Source organism: Gopherus flavomarginatus, chromosome 10 (genome assembly GCF_025201925.1).
Source record: "Gopherus flavomarginatus isolate rGopFla2 chromosome 10, rGopFla2.mat.asm, whole genome shotgun sequence".
Classification (NCBI taxonomy): Eukaryota; Metazoa; Chordata; order Testudines; family Testudinidae; genus Gopherus; species Gopherus flavomarginatus.
In genome coordinates, this window is record NC_066626.1 from 21,584,884 (window position 1) to 21,596,122 (window position 11,239).

The window sequence follows — 11,239 nt, forward strand, 5'->3', positions numbered from 1 at the left end:
AGACCCCCCGGGAGGGCTTCCAGTGCTGCCTGTTCTTTAGCGCTGTGCCCAGACAACCAACAGCACCTTCCCGTTGCACACCAACGCTGGTGCTTTTCAAAGCTGCTGCCGTGTTTGGGTGCCCAATTCCTGATCATTTAAAAAGGAATGGGGTTGCCCAGATCCCTTGGGCAGTTTTGAAAAATCCCAGCTTAAATGCCTGTGTCTGAACTAGGGTGTAAACTCATAGTAGCCGCCTCTCTCTCTACTGAGCACAGACAGGGTGTGTTGCCCAGTGCACTTCCTAATGGTATAGATCAGTCTTGGATGCTCTAGCGAAGAGAACATAGTGGTTACATTTTAAGCAGATGTATCAAACAATGTGCTGTAGAGTGTGTGTGTGTGTACGGGGCGGGGAGACTAGTGCACTAGGTGGAAGGGCTGCCTGGACCATGAGGCACAGCTGGATTTCTGGTATAGACAGTGTTGCATTGGGACTGGGGCCCTTATAGGGTCATATGTAGAATGGGACAAGAGACTGGTATACTGAGAAATAATGCTGCAGTGTTTAGTTTTCAGAGAAATTCATAGGGCTGAACACAGGCTGATAGAAATGGGAGTGTAAATCATGTGTCACACAGCAGGCATAAGTTAGTCACAGCCTGAATGTTATTCATTTTTAAAAGATCGTTAGTACCCATTATCAGCATTGTCACTGAAGATGATTTGGTGATGTTCAGGTCTTTGGAAATCAGATGTTGTGTGTGGGGGGAAGTAGGAAAAACAAACAGGTGTTTTTTTTTAAATAAAAGGAAGGAAGAGGAGGGCTACTTTATCTTAGGCCTTCTTAAAACCTCTTCTTCGTTGTATCAGGAAAAGCAGCCCTTCCCTTTCACCCCGTTAGCGTGTAACTTTATGTCCACTCAGCAATACAAAGCTTTCATCACCACTTGTGATGATCTCTGCATTTAACTCCAACTTGTTAGGTCACAAGGAAAGTTTAAATGAGGGTAGGAGACAGAGAGAAACCAAGTAGGTTAAACTTTGGGTCTCCTGTTACAACTAGTTAAGCCCATATAACAAAGCTGATGAAGCCCAAACTGTTTGCCCAAGTTGTGATCATGTTATCTGTCTTTCCTAGGAAGATGAACAGAGTTTTGTTTATTCCCTACGCTCTTCATGATCGAGATGCCTATGCCAAGACCACAAGAGAGAAGTTTGAAAGTTTAGATAAGACAGGATCCTGCTTATGGACCTGGAGTTTCTGTAAGGGAGGGAGGGGGAAATCAACATGGTGACTGATAAAAATATTTTGCATGAACTTTAGTTCTGTGGTTTTTTTCTGGTGTTAGCTTTTTCACGGGGCCAGTATCCAGGAACAGAGGCTGTTGCATGACTTCTATATCTGTCTAACTGGTGTACAAGATCTAGTTAAACAGTTCTGGCCCTCAGAAATAAAACACAATCCCCCCTCAACAGATAACAGCAGATGTTATCTTTGAACTGTCCACAATGACACCTAACAGACCACTTTCCTGTGTGTCTCCAGGTAACTGAAACCTCAACAATGTAATATGAATAGTTCATTTATTCATTCCAGTGTGTCTTTGTCTGAATAGTGCAAATTATTCCTTGCCTTGCATTTTGCACTGTATTGCCCAATCCTGTATTTCTGTTAGGTGATCTGGTAATTTCCACACTCTTTCTCATCATGCTTAGCATGAATAGTTTTGCCTACTTATCTTTAAACTTTGCCATCTTCCTCTTAATCTCCTTTTCCAGAACATCCATAAATCTATTTAACACCACCATTGCTATAATAATTCTGTGGTGCGCATACCTCTTAACCTTTTGCCAGGCTGAAACTGACCTTCTCCTCCTATCTTCTGTCTCCTAGCCAGCTTGTATTGTATGACAGTACTTTGCATCTCCACCCCTGGCTGCTATGTTTCCTTAGTAGCTTCTTGTAAGAGGTTTGGGAAAATAGATGAGTCTTATCTTTATTTAAATAGAAATGGCAAAGGTAGATAAACACATATTTTCTTGTAGGATATGGGTTAGACAGTATTCATGAATCTTCAGATCCTGAAGAAGCTGTAAGGAAATCTGAAGCAATATTTATTGGTAAGTGTTAGTTTTGGACCTTTTTTCCCCTTAAGAATAACATGGAAAAATTAGTGCAGTCTCACCCAACACTTATATAGGAGAAATGGGACTGAAGGACCTGTTTCTGTCCAAGAGGGCTAGTTATTAAAAACAACTCAGATAAGAAAACATTTCTAGTTTCCAGTGGCAATTAAGATTTCCCTTTTTAATTAAAATTAGGAGTGTATATTGGAGTGGAGGCTACATGTTAAGACCTGATCTTGCAGATACTTAGACATTTCACTGTTTATATTGTTGCATGTCATATTGCATCTGAACAGTGAAAACTGACACATCTGTTTCAGGGTCTCATGCTCTAGTGGAATGCTGAAATGTTGAGAATACAAAAATTCTATAAGGGTTTGATGTCTGTCTTGAGCTCTCAATTTAAAGAGAATCAATTATATTTGGAAACCCCTGTAATTTAGGTCTAAACTCTGATTGGCCCTCCTAACAACATACAACACTGTCATGGCTTGGGTTGGACATCTAAACTAAAAATACACTTGAGGCAAAGGCAGAACAAAAAAGGTTAGTAAAAGAATATTGCTTTAAAAAACCAAGAGAATCCAGGCTGTTTCCCATTTGATGGAAGCAGAAATAATAATGTGACTTGAATTCTTCTAGAGTTCAGGTACTGTGACTGAATGCATTTTCTACACCAACCCTTGCTGAGCATAACTTTAGACTATAGCCCATAAGGCTAGCTTGCCTTTTTTACATTCTCTGCCTTGCCTTCATTATATTCAGCACTAAGGCAGGGAACTGACAGGCTTGTATCCTTTAAGACGTTGGCTTTAGCAGTTAGCATGAGGCTTGAGGCCTATGAATTTTGGCACAGATAAATGGCCCAAGAGTAACTCCTAAATTTTGGGGAACTGGAAAAAGAGTGTAAGGGGAATTTTGTCAATATTGACATCAGCCACCCACAGAAACATGAGCTAAACACCAGCTTTTGGAAAGTTCTGGAAAGAACATCCAACCACAAGAGTGCCATGGCAACGAATTGACATATATGTTATATGATAATAAATTAAAATGATTAATATACTAACCTATATAAGGAGGACACCTCAACATTAGTAGGATGAGGAAATACAAATAAGGAAGAGTGGAGAAACTCCTGAATATGCATTAGACACAATGGTGTCAGCGTACCCTATTGTAAAAGTTACCTCCAGCTTGTGGGCTACATCTCTCCAGGGCCACCGAGAGCGGGTTTGGGGCCCAGTGAAAAAATTTTTTCAGGCCCCCCAGCAAGGGTGGACTGGCTAAACAGGGCCGATGATGCTGGGGAAGCTGGGCCCTGGACCCCCTTCCGGACCACCGGGCCCCGGTAATTTGTACTGGCTTCCCCACCCCCATCAGCCCTGCATCTCTCACCCACTGCCCTGGGGATATGCCAGAATGATGGCCACTGGTGATGAGGAGGAAGGTAACAATGATGAGGAAGATAATGGCTAACATTTTAGGTGCTTCTGCAAGAGATGTAGCGAGCATGGATACTCAGATGTACTTTCTGTATTATTTCTATCTACCTTACTGAGTTGGAGGGATTGACTGTGCTAAATGTATTAATAAACTATTTGTAAATATAGAAGAGTTCCCAACTATATAATAATCTGAATAATACTGGGGCTGAGCTTGGGACAAGAACCTGTCTATCCTCAAAGTGATAACTGAGGATTCTTAAGTAATCAATATAATTAATACATAATCTATGGCTCAGGCTACAAGACCTAGTTTTCAATTTATTTGTAAATGCTTCAGAAAATGTTCTTGTTCTCCATAAGTGCACAAGGTCTGGTCAAAGCATGAACCTTGACCAAGAGGGTCTAGTCTGCTTCTTGTACAGACATTAATAAACTTCTTCTAATGATGACTGTCCAGAGTAATATGTGCAGTTGCTGCATTGGAATCAATTTGCCAGTAGGGAATCTAGTTGTAGTCACAGCACTGTGCCTGCTAAATTCACCAAGCTTTAAGAAAGACACTTCTCAGAGTGTCAAGTTCCTACCAGTTAGATCTGATTCTTGCCGCCTTCTCTAAATTCTGTGTCAGCATAGGAAGGAATTATCTTCTGTAGTTTGAATAAACAGAAGATTGAGTTTTGGATTCATCCATTCTTTCTCAGACATGAAATCTTCCTAAAAACTGAAATGAGATCACATCGCTATAGTATAGGATTGTGTTGAGGCTAATAATTAAAAAACTTTACTCATGTACATATTAGACTGGTCTCTTCAATTACATTAGCTAGGGTAAATGTGACAGAGATTCTCTAGGGCATAAACTGATCCCCAGCTGAGGTCAGTATTCCTTTGAAGCAGCTGGCTCTACCTACTGCTGCAGGCAGGATACCAACTAGATGGCCCATTGAGGTCTTCCAGTCTGGCAGTTCTTACAGTCTCAAATAAGGCAAAGCTACACTGTTTTTCTGAAGGTGGTGGAAACACATTTCGGCTCTTGAAAGCTCTTTATGACAACAGTCCGTCCAGGAGATCAGGAAGAGAGTTCTTGAGGTAACCTAAATGATTCACAAACTAAATTACAAAGGGCATGGATGGATATTGTTCGGCTTGTATTCCTTAGTGTTTGGAGAAGTTTTTTAAATTGCTTATACATGATTGCTACACTTTAGAATACTATGGTTCATGCCTGGAGGCTTTATGCAGGAATTACTGGGTGAAATGCTATGTCCTATGTTATACATGCAATCAGACTAATGATCATAATGATCCCTTGTGGCCTTAACATTTTATTGATGTCCATATCTTCAACTGCAGACTCATGGCAACCTCAACAAAATTTAGTAACTCATGCTGTAATCTAGTAATAGCTGCCATATGTTTCTCCCAAGGGTAAACCACCATCCCCATACTTGAGTTAAATCAACCATTCTCTCTCCTTTAAGAAACTCATGTGGGTAGAAAGAAGAGATGGACTGGCTCAGGATACAGATAACAGGAGAAAGACACTTAAAGCTCAAGTATCCATCTTGTCCACTATAAACACGATTGAAACAACCACTCCTTTCACATGTAATTCGACTTGGAAGGATTAGCTTTATCAATAAACATCCATTTCACCATACACACATAAACCAAACAAAAAATTAATCATCAAAATGTACAGAGATGCAAAGTAAGAAATGCTTGAGAACTTGTTTATGTGATTTAAGGTTGTTTATTTTGTATATTTTTGACATGATGATACTACGTGTTTAACGGTTATAAAGCTTTAACTTTTTGAATTGCAACGTCTGTCATTTATTTTCTGACCCCTCTAATGTCCCGCAACTGTGAAAATGTAAATAGATAAAAATTGAAAAATACTCAAAACCCTTAATTTTGTGCAACTGAAAATTTAAATTGAAAATGCTTAAAATAGATATCCATAGAAATGATTAAAAATAAAAATTGACTTCTGCCAAGCCCACATATAGTGTAGAGTAGATGCCAGATGCATGTATTTCAGATTCAAGCCAGTCCCCAAGAATTGAGACTCTGTATCTTAGTACCAATCCCCCAAGTCCTCCAGCTCCCTTAGCTAGGCTTGGGTGCATGGACTCAGGCTTCTCAGCAGCAGAAGAACATCAGGGAACTCCTCTCCCATGAAGTAACATAACTGTTTCATCTCTGACTTCAGACTAGTCTTTGTAATGCAAGATTTCTCAAACACTGCCTGGATGGGTTGACCAGGCCCAGGAAGACCAACTGACGAAAAGGACTGGCTGCCTGAAGACAAGCCCTGAGTAGAAGGGCTGGATCTGGCTGAAGTCTCCTCAAACAACCATGGTTTTGAGTTTATGGTATTCCTTTATTTTTGGATTTTAATACCTCATAAGAGACAGGACTCAAGTTTGCTTTAGTCGGAGGGCCAAGCGACATGGCCCTAGCCCCTGTGAAAGGCAGCAGCCAGCTGTCAGAGACCCTGCGACAGGGTGAGTAGTGCCTCTTTGGGCCACAAGGCGATACCACTGAGGCAGGCCCTGTTGTACCCAACTAGTTACTCATATTAGACTGATGCAGGATGTGAGTATGCAGCAAGTTGCCAGAACCTATGAGGGAAGATTGAAAAAATTGGTTTAGTCTGGAGAAGACAAGACTGAGGGGGGACATAAGTTTTCAAGTACATAAAAGGCTGTTACAAGGAGATAGGTGAAAAATTGTTCTCTTTAACCTCCGAGGATAGGAAAAGAAGCAGCAAGCTTAACTTGCAGCAAGGCTCGGACATTAGGAAAGACTTCCCGTCAGGGTGGTTAAGCACTGGAAAAAATTGTTTTGGGAGGTTGTGGAATCTCCATCATTGGAAATTTTTTAAGAGCAAGTTAGACAAACACCTGCCAGGGATGGTTTAGATCAGGAGCATCCAAACTTACTGACCATCCGAGACACATACAATCTTCAGACATTTGAGAGCAGACACACACAATCTCCCCCACGGGCCAGCACCTGCCGGGCTGTGTGGTCTCTGCTCTGACATGCTCCTGCGGAGCTAAAGCACTTAGACACCCCCCCTCTTTGCAGGGCAGAGGTACCTAGTCCCACCATCCTGCTGCAGGGCAGAAGCCCCAAGCTCTCCCTACCCCCAACCCTGCGAAGTCTGGCAGGCGGAGAATGGGTGTGTGTGGGGGGGGGCTCCATGAGCTGCACACAGTTCATGAACCATAGTTTGGCCACACCTGGTTTAGATAATACTTAGTCCTGCGTTGAGTGCAGGGGACTGGACTAGAAGACCTCTTGAGGTCCCTTCCAGTCCTAAGATTCTACCCATGTACATAGCCCATGCTGAGATGTCACTAAACTGGAATATCATGAGCGTTTGCCATAATTGGCAAGAGTATTGCTGAGCCTCATGGGGCTGGTGCGTATGTCTTTGATGGTGCTCCATTCTGGCTTTGAGAGTCAGAAGGACAACTCAGAAAGATGAATCATGGGTTGAAAAGGACAGTTGGCAACGTGTCTGTGGTCCGCATTTTGTCTACTTTCATTTTGCTTTATGCTACTCATGGGGGATGCCACAAGAAGGCAGTAGAAACGTCTCCCCTACATCCACTTGTTTGCAACCTGGGATGCTAATCTTGGATTAAGTTTAAGCGCCTGCTGATTGGAATGGCCGGAGTGGCTGCCACACTGCATAAGGCCTGGTCTACACTACGCATTTAAACCGATTTTAGCAGCGTTAAACCGATTTAACGCTGTACCCGTCCACACTACGAGGCTCTTTATATCGATATAAAGGGCTCTTTAAATCGGTTTCTATATTCCTCCCCAATGAGAGGAGTAGCACTAAAATCGGTATTACCATATCAGATTAGGGTTAGTGTGGCTGCAAATCGACGGTATTGGCCTCCGGGCAGTATCCCACAGTGCACCACTGTGACCGCTCTGGACAGTAATCTGAACTCGGATGCAGTGGCCAGGTAAACAGGAAAAGCCCCATGAACTTTTGAATTTCATTTCCTGTTTGCCCAGCGTGGAGCTCTGATCAGCACGGTGGCGATGCAGTCCCAAATCTAAAAAGAGCTCCAGCATGGACCATACGGGAGATACTGGATCTGATCGCTGTATGGGGAGACAAATCTGTTCTATCAGAGCTCCGTTACAGAAGACGAAATGCCAAAGCGTTTGAAAAGATCTCCAGGCTACACAGAGCTGCGTGACAAGCGTAACAGAGAGCCAAAGAATCAAATGGACGGTCATGGAGGGAGGGAGGGGGGACTGAGGACTCCAGCTATCCCACATTCCCCAGCAGTCTCCGAAAAGTATTTGCATTCTTGGCTGAGCTCCCAATGCCTGTAGGTTCAAACACATTGTCCGGCGTGGTTCAGGGTATAGCTCGTCAATGTACCCCCTCCCCCCCACATGAAAGAAAAGGGAAAAAAATCGTTCCTTGACTTTTTTTTTAATGTCACCCTATGTGTACTGAATGCTGCTGGTAGACGCGATGCTGCGGCAGTAAAGAGCAGTATCTGCTCCTCTTCCCTCCCCAGTGTCAGACGGTACAATATGCTTGATAACTGCTGAATACCCTTGGCTGGCCTCAGGTGAGGCCGTCCGGGGGGGGGGGGTGCCTGATAAAATTAGGAATGATTCCTGGTCATTCCCAGTAGATAGTACAGTATGGCTGGTAACCGTCTTCATCATAGCAACTGGGGGCTGAGCTTCAAGCAGCCCCCTCCCTTTCATGTGTAAAGAAAAGATTCTGTACTGCCTGGACTATCATAGCAGCGGGATGCTGGGCTCCTCTCCCCCACACTGCTTAATGTCCTGCCTGGACTATCATAGCAGCTGGAGACTGCCTCTGCTTCATTTTATCTCACTAACAAGTCACTGTTTCTTATTCCTGCATTCATTATAACTTCATGACACAAATGGGGGGGACACTGCCACGGTAGCCCAGGAAGGTTGGGGAGAAGGGAAGCAACGGGTGGGGTTGTTGCAGGGGCAACCCCCGTGAATGGCATGCAGCTCATCATTTCTGCGGGATCTGACACGGAGCAGCTGTGCTCTCTGGTTCTCTGATACACTGGTTCTCTAGTACACTTGCCCCATATTCTAGGCAGGACTGACTCTATTTTTAGATACCATAAAGGAGGGATTGACTCAGGGAGTCATTCCCATTTTTGCCTTTGCGCCCCCGGCTGACCTCAGCCAGGGGCACCCATGATAGCAGCAGACAGTACAGAACGACAGATAACCGTCATCTCATTGCCAATTTACAATAGCAGCAGACGGTACAGAACAACTGATAACCATCTCTGCTATCATGCAAAAGCAAATGAATGCTGCTGTGTAACGCTGCAGTATCGCCTTTGTCAGCGGCATCCAGTACACATACGGTGACAGTAAAAAAAAGCTGAACGGGCTCCATGGTTGCTGTGCTATGGCGTCTGCCAGGGCAATCCAGGGAAAAAGGGCACGAAATGATTGTCTGCCGTTGCTTTTCTGGAGGAAGGAATGAGTGATGACATTTACCCAGTACCACCCGCAACAATGATTTTTGCCCTATCAGGCACTGGGATCTCAACCCAGAATTCCAAGGGGCGGGGGAGACTGCGGGAACTATGGGATAGCTACGGAATAGCTACCCACAGTGCAACGCTCCAGAAATTGACGCTAGCCTCGGACCATGGACACACACCACCGAATTAATGTGCTAAGTGTGGCCGCGTGCATTCAACTTTATACAATCTGTTTTACAAAACCGGTTTATGTAAATTCGGAATAATCCCGTAGTGTAGACGTACCCTAAGTTTAGCTAAACCCAGTCTTCACAGTATGACGGGGGGACAGCAATGCAGACGGTCAGACATGGTGGTGGCAAGGCATGGTTAGAAATTGGAATGTGGACTGCAACACCTTGCCACCCTTGATGTTCAGCCAATCTTGGTGTTGTTATGCATATGGTAGATGATGATGAGTTAGCTTGGCAGTGTCAACACTAACCCCTTCAGCTGGCTTTGCAAATTGCACAACTGTGTATGGCACATACCATTGCAGAAGATTTTATCCTTATGTGTAATAAATGGTACAAAAGGTAAGGCCTAAAGGAGCTACCAAATTGAAAAGAGGGTTTTTATCAACAGAGCTCTCATCAAATACCGCTGACTTGGGCCATATTAATGATGTGGCTGAGAGTAATTGAGCAACTGCTTTCAACCCAGCAAAAACAGCTACCTAGCAAATCACTTGGATCAGTCATTTGATCTCTGATGCTGCACAGCTTCTAGGTCATTTGAGGTACACTTAACATCTGTACTGAAGACATGCAGGAAGAAGCTACAGATTTCCACACTATTTGGGGTGGTTTACTGCAGTCCACTCAGCTGGAACCTGGGTGATTGCAGATATGAGCTATGGTATTATGTTGATCCAAATAGCCTCATAGGAATGCTTCCTACACCAAGCTCTTGCTCTTAAGAAAATTCGTGACACCTCACACCAGATCCTTGTTAGAACAAGGAGCTGTTTTAAAAGGTCTAATGTTCTCCGTGCCTTGCATTGGTCTGGTGGCATAAGCTCCCTTGAACTATTCCTTTTTACCTTCAGAGCTACTTCACTTCAGCGTGAAGTTGGTAGCTTGACTCTTCCCTGAATTATTGGCACCCTCCCCTTGCTGGTACTTTTGGTAACCCATCTTGGGTGGCACACACAGCCTACATTAGCTAACATCTCTGGGCACAAATGAACTCAGTTCTTTCCTTCCTGGGTGGAACACAAATATTCTGTCCATGCAGAGCAGTAGTATTGATAAGAAAATTGGACATTGCTCTTCCCAAATGTGAAGAGGAGGGTGGCATTGTTCCCCCTTGTCTTGGAGGATCCAAGTAGCCAGTTGGGAGCCAGCACAAACTCAAAATTGGCATTCAGGGGAATGTGAGACCCAGCTGCTGGCCTGTCTTCTTGATGACACTTTCAAAGGGAAGGGATGAATCAACACCTCGAACTAGATGCTGTTGCTGTGACAAAGCTGACTGGAACTTTAAGAAACTGAAAGATGTGGCCTTTTGAAAAGAGCTTTTTCCTGATACTCTAGGCAGGAACTCAGCAGTCTGACTATCAAAAAGAGAACTAGGCTTTAGTTGTGAAAACCTTGACGTTCTAAGCAATTTTGTACACTTATCTCTGTGAATCAAAGGCCAGATTTGTAAAGGTATTTAGGTGCCTAACTCCCATTTGAAATCAGTCTGACTGGAAGCTTATATACTTTCAAAGATATGGTCCTAAGTAAAGTAGTGATTTAAAAACCAATACACAGTAACCACTTGCCTCTCCATTCAAACCAGAATGAAACATTTTTCCAGCAGGGACCGTAAATAGTGAACGTATCTCAAATTCTGTACTTGCATTATAACAATATTAGCTTTTCAGAACTTCAGATGGTATGGTTAGGATTGCAGCACTCAGCTCACAGGTTGTTTAGATTGATGTATCTCCACAGACTTCACTGGAACTATGCAGATTTACACCACCAGAGGATCTGGCCCTTACCCATGTTTAGGGTTAGAAGTCTTGGGGCAAAATGTTCTTCGCCTCCAAAAGCCGCAGCGGCATCAAAAGTTTAGGCTATTTTGAACAAGATGAAAATGAATTCATAAAAATATAATAGA